This window comes from Gopherus evgoodei, chromosome 1, assembly GCF_007399415.2.
Source record: "Gopherus evgoodei ecotype Sinaloan lineage chromosome 1, rGopEvg1_v1.p, whole genome shotgun sequence".
Classification (NCBI taxonomy): domain Eukaryota; kingdom Metazoa; phylum Chordata; order Testudines; family Testudinidae; genus Gopherus; species Gopherus evgoodei.
Window position 1 is genome coordinate 284,012,555 of NC_044322.1, and position 11,632 is coordinate 284,024,186.

Consider the following 11,632-nt stretch of genomic DNA (forward strand, 5'->3'; position numbering starts at 1 on the left):
AAATTATGCAGCCATTTATTGGGATTAAAGAACATGGTGTTCTGGAGTTAGTAAAAGGTTTCGTCTTAAAAATGCATGAGCATCTAGAGCAGGGGTAGGCAACCTTTCAGAAGTGGTGTGCGGAGTCTTCATTTAGTCACTCTAATTTAAGGTTTTGCGTGCCAGTAATACATTTTAATGTTTTTAGAAGGTTTCTTTCCATAAGTCTATAATATATAACTAAACTGTTGTTCTATGTAAAATAAATAAGGCTTTTTAAATGTTTAAGAAGCTTCATTTAAAATTAAATTAAAATGCAGAGCCCCCGGACTAGTGGTCAGGACCCAGGCAGTGTGAGTGCCACTGAAAATCAGCTCAAGTGCCACCTTTGGCATGCGTGCCATAGATTGCCTACCCCAATCTAGAAAGTTTTTGATAGGATAGTATATTTGGTTGGAGAGGTCAGCAGTAACTCTCATAATTAAGAGACCTGAATTAGAACGATTTTTTAGCCATCAATAGTGGCACATTACTGAATAGAAGGGAAGCTGCAGAATGTCAGCACTAAGCTTATGTTAGGTAAATATGTCACAGTGAGAGATCAATAAATAGTGAGAAGATGAGAACAAAGTGCATCAGATCAAAACCACTTTGAAATAGAATACAAAAATAAATTATTTATTGGAATTTCTCAACCACAACTCTTTGACTAGGTTAATACGTGTGAAAATGAACTTCAGCGAAACCTGAAATAATTATAACAGTTAACAAAAAACTCAAGATGAGCTGAGAAAGGCTCAAGTTGCAAAGTTCGGTTGTGGATCCAAACTTCCCAAAGCTTGGACGAAAGGTTTGGAACTGGTGTTCTGGTTTTGGGCCATGGCTAATAAAAAACAAAAGAAAGATTATATCATGATGGCTCTGAAAAGCTGAGATCTGATAACAAAAAGAACACACTTTATGGCCAATTGTTTTATCATAGATCAAAAACTGCTCTGCTTGATGCACAAGTGTTTCTAGTTTAAACAATATGTTTGATGTGTGATCTCTGCAACCTATTTTCACTTTATTAAACCAGTTGATTTTTAAATTGATGTTAACAGATGAATTTACCTGTAATGGATAGTTTTGGGCTGTGAACTTAACAGGTATCAGATAATCCATTATAGGGGTTTTTTAAGTATCAACAGACAGAGGAGCTCTGGCTCTTGCTTGCATATTGTCTAGAGCAGGGGTTCTCAATCAGGGGTCCGGGGCCCTCTGGGGAGCTGTGAGCAAGTTTCAGGGGGGGCTGCCAAGCAAGGCCAACATTAGACTCGCTGAGGCCCAGGATAGAAAGCCGAAGCCCCACTGCACGGGGTTGAAGCTGAAGGCCCTGTGCCCCACCACCCAGAGGCTGAAGCCTGAGCAGTGTAGCTTTATAGGGGCCCCTGTGGCATGGGGGACCAGCTAATTGCCCAGCTTGCTACCTCATAACACCGGACTTGGCTTTTATATGCAGAAAACTAGTTTCTGCGGCATAGGTGGGCCATGGAGTTTTTAATATCATGGTGGGGGGTGGGCTCAGAAAGAAAAAGATTGAGAACCTCTGGGCTAGAGCAGCATTAAACATATGGTGTATGAGTGTACTGACTCTGCTGATTACAAGTCCCATCAGATATACTTTTATTTTTTTAGTTACAGCACTGTTACTCCTTATAAAGCTAAACCTCCAGAACCTCAGGCATTTACTTTTAGCCCAATTCACTGTGTCATATCCTCAGTTCTTAGGAGTGATACACAGTGTAAGCAAAGCTTTTTTGTAAAAGAAGCAAAGATATCTTTGAAGCACTGAGTAACTCCTAAATTAACAGACCCTTTTCTTCTTTCACTCACTGTAGCTGCCCTCTAGGGAGGAAACTTGGAGTGAATTTCTGGGATTTCAGTGACTCTAGTGAGAAACTGATTGACTCTTCTTGGTGAAGAGAAGTTTTATTGTACCTGAAACAAGGAAAATAGAATCACCTTCCATCCATTAAACTATTATTGGCAGAGGTATTTGGCCAGACACTGGCCAAATAAAAAAATGTTTAGAGTGTTGCATTATCTGGCAAAGAACTCATCACTCACAAAAGAATTCTTTTTGAGTACCAATATTATGGAATGGGAAACAAAAAAAGGAGACTGGAGCTAAATTTTGCAGATGTCAAACCCCACTGAATGTTTTTTTTCTTTATTAATGTATTATTTGTGGCTAAGAATATTAACAACCATAGTGAGATATTCAGGGGTGGGGTGTGTGAAAGAGGCATGTTAAATACCAGTGAGCCATGGTAAAATATAAAGAATTATACAGTCTTTCCTATGGCTTGAGATGAGTTTCACAACTCCAGTTTCAAAAGATGTGGGGAGATGTGCATCTGAACATTCTGAGACTGTAAAACACACCTGCCAGCACTAACACCAGTGGTCATGAAAGGCACCACTTTGATAGTGCTTGCAAATTATGTTCTCCATTTAGCCACAGAACAGTTACAGGATGGGCAAAGAAAAGCTTGCCAGTTATGAGGTCTAAACTGACTAAAGAATATGGATTAATGGAACTGGTTTTTGTAAATGCCCCACTCCACCAACTTGGGAGTCATCTTCAGCTGTTGGAGAGAGGAAGATGCCAAGGACAGAAGTCTTTCCCTGACTTGTATAATAAGGACATGGGTGGACAAGGATTAATTAGGCAGGAACAAATAGTCCTAGTCTATCACTCACTCAGGGGCAAATCCTCCTAACCTTGTTCATGCAAGGAGTCCTAGTGAAGGAAGCTACAGGAACATGCCTTATTACTCAGGCAAAACTCCTGTTGAGGTGAGTGGGAGCTATGACTGAATACAGACCAAATGAGGACTTTAGGATTTGGCCCTTTCATAATATATGACTAATAGAGGCAATTTGTATTAAATCTGGAGCCACGTGTCTGTATATCCCTCCCTCGAGTGTCATGAATGTTGTCTAGATTCCTTTCTGAGGTACTCAGCAAGGACCTTATATGTGGCATACAATGATTGACAACCCACCAGCCTTTGCCCTGGCACACAGACAGCTCAAAAATAAAAATGTTTGGCTGAAATACAAAGAAAGAAAGAAAGAAAGATTAAAACAACCTTTGCAGGCCAATGTATTTATTTTAGAGCTCATCCTTTCCACTCTTATTCATGGGGTGAAGTCCTTTGGTTTTTAAAGGGGCAGCTCACTAAGTACTGAGAATGAGTAAGGATAGTAAGCCTGGCCCTTATTGCATTACAATGGTGAAATCAAAGAACTGGACTTTTTGAAGTTTTTCTCCTTCTTGCTCTGGAGAATAAATTGACCTGAAACAGGAAAAAACAAAACAAAAAAAACCCCTTTGACTTCAGCCTTGGAAAAGAGAATTTTTCATTCTGATGCCACTATGGTAGCTTTTCAGGCTAGTCCTTCCTGGCTAAGAAAACTTTGATATAACTATATATATTCTATTGGCTGAATTTCCTTCTAATTGCTGCCTCGCTGCACTGATGGCTTGTAGCTCTCAGCCATGCTCCACATGGTGGTATATCACAGATATGTGGCACTGGGTTTTTTTTGAATTTGCTAGTAGTTCAATGAGTCTCTTTGCTGCCATGTTGCCCTTCTGCTACTGTTCATTATTGCTTGTCCTGTCTATTCCTTCCTCTGTTAATGGCAGCAACAGCACTTAGGGACAGGTCCTCACATTTGCTATCCATACTAGTATTAACTTGTGGGGGTGTGGAGTCAGGGAGGAAAAGGAAAAACAAGCTGAAAGGGTAACTGGCTGGTGTTCCCTTCGCACTATTTGCTGCTGGATTCTTCTCCTCAAAGACAAAAATAATGCCCTACTGTAATAACCCCCAATATTTTAGATGTATCATTAAAATAGTGACCATCATGTGCACCAAAAGGAAAATACATTCCCTGCACAATGTCATAGATTCATAGACTCTAGGACTGGAAGGGACCTCGAGAGGTCATCGAGTCCAGTCCCCTGCCCTCATGGCAGGACCAAATACTGTCTAGACCATCCCTGAGAGACATTTATCTAATCTACTCTTAAATATCTCCAGAGATGGAGATTCCACAACCTCCCTAGGCAATTTATTCCAGTGTCTAACTACCCTGACAGTTAGGAACTTTTTCCTAATGTCCAACCTAAATCTCCCTTGCTGCAGTTTAAACCCATTGCTTCTTGTTCTATCATTAGAGGCTAAAGTGAACAAGTTTTCTCCCTCCTTCTGATGACAACCTTTTAGATACCTGAAAACTGCTATCATGTCCCCTCTCAGTCTTCTCTTTTCCAAACTAAACAAACCCAATTCTTTCAGCCTTCCTTCATAGGTCATATTCTCAAGACCTTTAATAATTCTTGTTGCTCTTCTCTGGATCCTCTCCAATTTCTCCACATCTTTCTTGAAATGCGGTGCCCAGAACTGGACACAATACTCCAGTTGAGGCCTAACCAGCGCAGAGTAGAGCGGAAGAATGACTTCTCGTGTCTTGTTTACAACACACCTGTTAATGCATCCCAGAATCACGTTTGCTTTTTTTGCAACAGTATCACACTGTTGACTCATATTTAGCTTGTGGTCCACTATGACCCCTAGATCTCTTTCTTCCACACTCCTTCCTAGACAGTCTTTTCCCATTCTGTATGTGTGAAACTGATTGTTCCTTCCTAAGTGGAGCACTTTGCATTTGTCTTTATTGAACTTCATTCGGTTTACCTCAGACCATTTCTCCTATTTGTCCAGATCATTTTGAATTTTGACCCTGTCCTCCAAAGCAGTTGCAATCCCTCCTAGTTTGTCCTTACAGTTTACAAGTATGTACCATGGAAAAGGGTTGGGGAGGAAATGGAGGTGGAAGGATAAGGGTACTATAGGAAGTCACATGAGTATTTACATTTTTATTTGGTTCTTTCACGTTTTCTCTCTTTCTTTCTCCCCCTCTTTCCTCTTAATTTCTTCCCCCACAAGCTCTTTGTACCTAACCTCCTGCCCATCCCCAACCTTCACCTATTCCTCATTGACAATAATCCATGTTACCATATTAGTATGTTTTCTTTACAAGTCTATTTATCTCCCCCTACACCTCATTTTGGCTAATTTCGCTTACAGTGTGTGTTGCACTACTGCCAGTGATGTTAGGAGTTGAAGTTTTTAAATGGACTATTAGTGGTCATCTCAGAAACCAAGAAAAATGTCTGCTCCTGCCCTTCACCTGCTATAAGATTACTGAGGAATGCACAACCCCAGATTTTGTTTGTTTGTTTTCAGCAATGTTTTTCTAGCCCAAAATGAAATATGCACAGTTGCCTAAGCTAGTCCTCAAAATTACATTACATTAACATTGTAACCTATTTTCAGTTTGCTTGCTAGTGGAACTTAAATTAGGTCCCTCCATCTCTAACCTGAATCTCAATAATATCAGGCTCAATCTCTCAAGTGTAGAAAATAACTTTAAAATTAAACCCAGCAACACACAACTGTGGCAGCCAAGCTTAGGTCATGTAATATAGTATTAATAAGTACACATGCAATGTATTTTCCTCTATGGAAATAGAATGCCAAGTGGGAACATGAAAGCTTCTCAAGCAAGGATGACTTTCACTTTCTAATGGTTGGCTTATAGAGGATATAACTATCATTACTACAGCTAAGGACTTAAGTTGTATATAGAATATTGGATGCCTGTAGTTAGCTAGTGACTGATATTTCTTGATGGGACAGATGGGAATTTTACCGCAGAGCTTTCAGACAGCACCTTCACTGCAGCACTGGTTGCACAGGCTCAGATAGAGCATGATATTGTGCTGGATGCAATCTGCATGCTTGCCAAGCCCTTCCTTATGCCCTTCCTCCACACTCTGTGTACCGGCACGGAAGTCTGCTGCAGAAACATTGAACCTAGCACTCTCTCTGGAGTGGTTTTATGAGTCTGTGCATTTACAAGGGACGAGGGATGGCACAGGGCCACCCAGAGGATTCAGGGGGCCTGGGATCTTCAGTGGCGGGTCCTGCGGTGGAAGGACCTTCCGCTGCAGGTCTTCGGGGTACTTTGGCGGCGGGTCCCAGAGTGGAAGGACCCCCCACCGCCGAATTGCCGCCGAAGACCCGGCACTTTGGCGGAGGATCCCAGGGAGGAAGGACCCTCCCCCCACCGTGGGTCTTTGGGGCACTTCGGCGGTGGGTCCCGGAGCGAGTGAAGGACCCCACTCCAGGGACCCCGAAAAAATCTCGTGGGGGCCTGGGACAAATTGCCCCACTTGCCCCCCCATCCCTCAGGCGGCCTTAGGAGGGCATAAGCAGGAAGAAAGCCATTAAATTTTGTAACAACCTCATTACCGGGCTTATAGCATCTCTCTCCAAGCAGCACCCCCACACAGGGCTAAACTAATCAAGTGTCAGCTGATTTGACAGTTTAAATTAAACATGGAAATACAGGTCTGGAAGTGACTTCAAGAGGTCATCTAGTCCAGTCCCCTGCACTGGTGCAGGACCAAGTATACCTAGACCATCACTGACAGGTGTTTGTCTAACCTGTTCTTAAAAACCTCCAATGATTCCACAACTTCCCTATGTCCATAAGCTTGTCTTGGTATACAGACATCAGTCTCACACACAGAGACGTCTGTTTATTCAAGAGGCTAATACTTTCAGTTGCCATTTGAAAATGCCTACCTTCTTATTTGAGTCATCTATTGCTGTAGCAAACATATGCCCAAAATTAATCCTTCCTTCCCAAAAGCACCCAAATGATCTTCTGGACTGTAGCAGGATGCTGCTGCAGTGGCAGCTAATTAGCCCCTGCTCAGCCAGCCCTAATCAGGTGAAATGGATTGGGGCTGAGGAGAAGCCTGGTGCCTGGCCTCTGAACGGGCTGCACCTGTGGACCTGCAGGCTCAAGGGCCATAAAGGCTGGCTGGCAGCCAGAGGAAGGGGGGGAAGAGAACAGCCAGATGCATGGCAGTCTCCAGACTGGGGTGGACTCCCTGTGGAGGAGGAGGAGGAGGAGGAGGAAGAAGAAGAAGAAGAAGAAGAAGAAGAAGAAGAAGAAGACCTGTAAATAGAATCACTGGTGGTGGGAACTGTGTGTAAATAAAAAGCCATGGGTGCTACATCCAGGAGGCTCAGAGTGCTTTTTGAGACAGCGGGGAGCTGCAGCAAGGGGGGGCAGAGGAAGAGACCCGGTTACATGGACCTAAACTATAATTATTTCCTTAAAAAGAAGAAACAAGTCTCTCTAGTGCCAGAAATCAATAAAAAATGTGCTGAAGTAGATCCTAATTTTCCTCCAAATAGGCCAACAAAAAGGGAAACTTTTGAGAGGTCACTTACTCCTCTGACCGCTTTCCCCACCAAGCACAGATCTCTCACTCTTAATCTGATTCCTACATAGTTTCCATCCAACCTGGAGAAGATTAGCAAACCTTCCCCAGATACCTCCCATTAAGCTCACTCACACACACCCGGCACAATCCTGCCCTGGTGTGAGCATGCGCATGCATGTGTAACATACTGACAGCTGCTGCACAACTGTGGGAAAATTCTGCAGACACCACTTTGAGCTTTCCAAGGTATTTCACATTTTGAATTGAAAACCAACTCAGCAGAGCAACCAGCAAGCACATGGAAAAGCCATGTAGCATGGCTATTATTCTCCACCCGACTTTCCTCCCAATCTGTGCTGTCACTAACAGCTAATTTCTATATGAATCTAACATTCTGTCCTATATCAGGTAATATCTCACTCAAAAAACAGAAGAAAAAGAGAGAGAGAGAGATCTGGAGTAGACCTATAATGAGCTTTTCTGAGTGCTGTATATTCATGTGCACAGATGTACAGGATTGTATGAATCTTGTGCCCATGAAAATGGAAAAGTAAGGGCAAGATTCACAAAAGGTACTTGGGTACCTAACTGCCACTTTAGGTGGCATAGTCCAACATTTAGGTGCTACTGGCATTCACAAAAACACCACTTAGCTGCCACCTAACCCTGTAGGTGCCTAACATCTCTAGGCACTTGTGGGTATGTCTACACTGCATCAGGGAGGGGAATTTCCATGCCTGGGTTGACAGACATGTTAGTGGGGCTTGTGCTAGCATGCTAAAAAAGAGCTGTGTAGATGGTTGCAACTTGGGCTGGAGCTTGACCTTTCAAGTCTTGTCCCTCCCCCCCCCAAGCAAGTGAGCCTAAGCTGCAACATGAGTTGCAGCACCTACACAACTATTTTTAGTGCATTAGTACAAGTCCCACTAGCATCAGGCTGTTAACCCGGGCTGGGAGGCTTGCTCCCCGATGTGGTGTAGGCACACCCTAAGTTTCCACTAGTAAAGTTCCCCTGGCACCTACGTTTTGGTGACTCTAGCCCTTATGACTTTAGCCCTAAGTGACCAGAAGCAGCATGTGAGCAGGCCTCTGTGCAACCATCCAAACAGCATTGCTCCTTTGCACCTGACACATGACCCACAATACACTTGCTGCCAGCATTCCAACAGATTTCTCTTCCTCTTGAGTAGACACTCAAACTGGCACTGACAAAATGACACTCAAATTGACAATCATACGAAACTGTTTGATTTGTGACTGATAAACAAACTGGGGACTATGTTGAGCAGATAGTCATGGTTATTATTTGTTAGATGCTGGCAGTATCTTCTGGGCTTTGAGATAGAGATAGAAAGACAGACCCTACACTCTAGGACACAGACATACGAGGTCTATTCAGTTCATTAAGACCTTCCCAGTACAATGAGATCTGAACATCTAACAATGTGTTAAACCAGGAAACGAGCATATGTCACACACAGTTGCTTCTCCAAGCCAGACATTTTTTATTTTTGTGCTATGTGCTTTTATTGAGCTGTTGCTCCATGTATAAGGGAAGAATGGAAAAGGGCATGAAAGGGGAGTGGGAGAAGAAACTGAAAGGAGCTTTTTTGGAAAATAGTAAATTCACATTTTTCAGGGCACCACAACTATTTGTAGGGGGGTGGGGGAAACCTGGTGCACGGGGAGATGTCCAAACTTCCTTAATATTTCTCAACAACATTTTAAAAAAAGCAATGTCATTTTGAACTGACATTTTTGACATTGTTAGTTCAGAACACACTGTTTAGAAGATGTCATTTTTAAATGATCACTTTTTTTTTTTAGAAGATGTCATTTTTAAATGATCACTTTTTTTTTTTGGCCTAAATGAAATTTTGTTCATTTTTTTGTTTCATTGAGAATTCAGTTTTGATTCCTGAGGACTGGCAGGGTTGGATCATCCACTGAATCAAGAAAAAATCTAACCAAACCAAAACCAAAACAAAAAAACGCAACCCAATCATTCACTTGACTCGACTTTGAGGCTAGCATCAATAATGGAGCAAAGGTGACTGATGGAACAAGATCTGAGATGTGGGTCAGGGCTGAGGCATGCAGGCCTTGAATGTGAGGACAAGAAGTTTAGCTTATTACAGTGAGTGAGCAAGGTGAAGCCAATAGAATGACAGAATGGTGGTGGTGGTAGTAGCAGCAATGGTGCGGTGACACGAGCTGTTTAACAGGCAAAGATAATGATTTGGGCTTTAGTGTTTGGGTGATTGGAAGGCAACACTATGCTAAAAATGGAACTGATCAGGAATTTTTCAATGAACCACTTTTGCCAGAAACTGCCAGTTTGTCAGAGCTGAAACTACGCAAGTTGTTTTTGACTAATCTGCCATGTGAACACATGTTTGAGGGGGACAAAATTGAAATTGTCAAAATATCCCATTTGTGATATTTTTCAATTCAGAATGACTTTCTAGAAATGTAAGTTAATTTATGGTTTTACAAAGTTAGAAAAAATAAAAAACTTGAAAGGAAACTATTCAAAATAATCAAAACATTCACACTGGCAAATCCAAAGTTTTTTATGATTATTATTTTGTGGAAAAAATACTAGATTTTGTTTTTAGTCCCTATTTGGGATAGGAACAGGTTTATAAATCTCAAAATTTCTCACAGGATTGGAAAAAAAACAAAAAACAAAACAAAAAATTTTCCCACTCAGCTCTAGGTACCATGAATCAGAAAGGAGGAAGTTACAGTTGGTAACGTCAGAGATGTCAGAATGTGGATGAGTATTCTGCCTGCTAAGACTTAGAGTAAGAGTCACATTTTTGAACTGGAGAGAGAGAGAGAAGCAATAATGTTTGTCGACCCACTGGATGCATGGGAGAAGTGGAGTGAAAGATTATACTCAGCATGAGAGTCTGAGAGACGGGAAAGAAGGTGTGGGTGTCAGAAGCAGTGGAAAAGAATAGGAAGAGGGCATGTAAGGATAGATCTAGTATAGTTGATCCTGCCTCAGAGAAGGAGGCTGGACTAGCTGACCTCTCGAGCTCCCCTCCAGCCCTACATTTCAGTGATTCAGTGATTCTACGATTTAAAAGGAAAATAAGGCACTCAGTGTGTCTAAGATGAACTTCAGCTGGCAACATGCTATCAAAAAATGATATGTCAGAAAGACAGTTTTGTAATGGAATGCAGACTTGGGTGGACATCATGAGACTCACTACTGTGCACATCCTTTGGGATGGGAGTGAAGACCTTGAAACTGTAAAAATATGTAGAGGAAAACTGAAGTCTTTACTGTGTATATAGTAAAAACTGGTAACAAGACATATGAAGAAAACCCTCCCCTCCACCGGGAAGATAGATATTTGCTGAGACTTTATTTTTCTGGGACTTCAGATAAAACCTCAAGAAGGTATAGCCCCATGTTTGAAAACTCACCCCGTATATGGAAACAGCATGTCCTTTTTGGAAACTTGAATTTTTTCATAGTTTAGGGAATTTTACAGCAGTTACAAATTACAATACAATTCTGTCTTGTTGGCAGGCAGGATGGAAATTTTGAATCCATTTTTAAAAAGAAAAGCATTTATTTTCAATGTTACTGTGCCATTGCATTTGTATTAACCCTTAGAACATAGGGAACTTTTCATTAAATGACAATACTAAGGGTTTGGAAAATGCGTTTTATGAGGACAGGCAGTCTGGGGCTTGGGATGAGTCTCTGTTCCCCAAGTAACTGAATCCTTCCTTGATCCCCCAGACATACACTACCAGTTGACACATGGCCCATCTTTGGGGAATGTAGGTCTAGTCTGGTTACCCCTGAGAGAGTTGCTAGAGACTGCTGTTGGGTGGCAAGAGGGAGGGATCATGAGAGAGGTGGAGAACTGGGTTGTTTTGAGTACACTGAGATTTGGATTCTGAAGGTAAGCGTGTTCCTCTTGTAACAATTCTGTGGCTGCACGGACTTCACAGATGTTAGCACGGGACAGAAATAATAATCTTCTGTTCTGAAAACATAACCCTGCCTGCTCTACCATTTGACCTATCAGGAACTCTCTCTTAGTTGTGGTAGGCCACCTGCTGCACAGTGACATCATCCCACACACTTGAGTTGCTCTAACATTTTAGTGGAAGGCAATGATACTGTTGTGTGATCTCACAGTCTTTTTACTGGTGGGTGAGTACACCAGGCAGAGTTCCTAGAATGATGACATAGGTACAAGTTCAGTCAACAATACAACACGTGTTTATTATAATTTATTATTGGAAGAGCGTATAGAGGCAGCTGCCCTC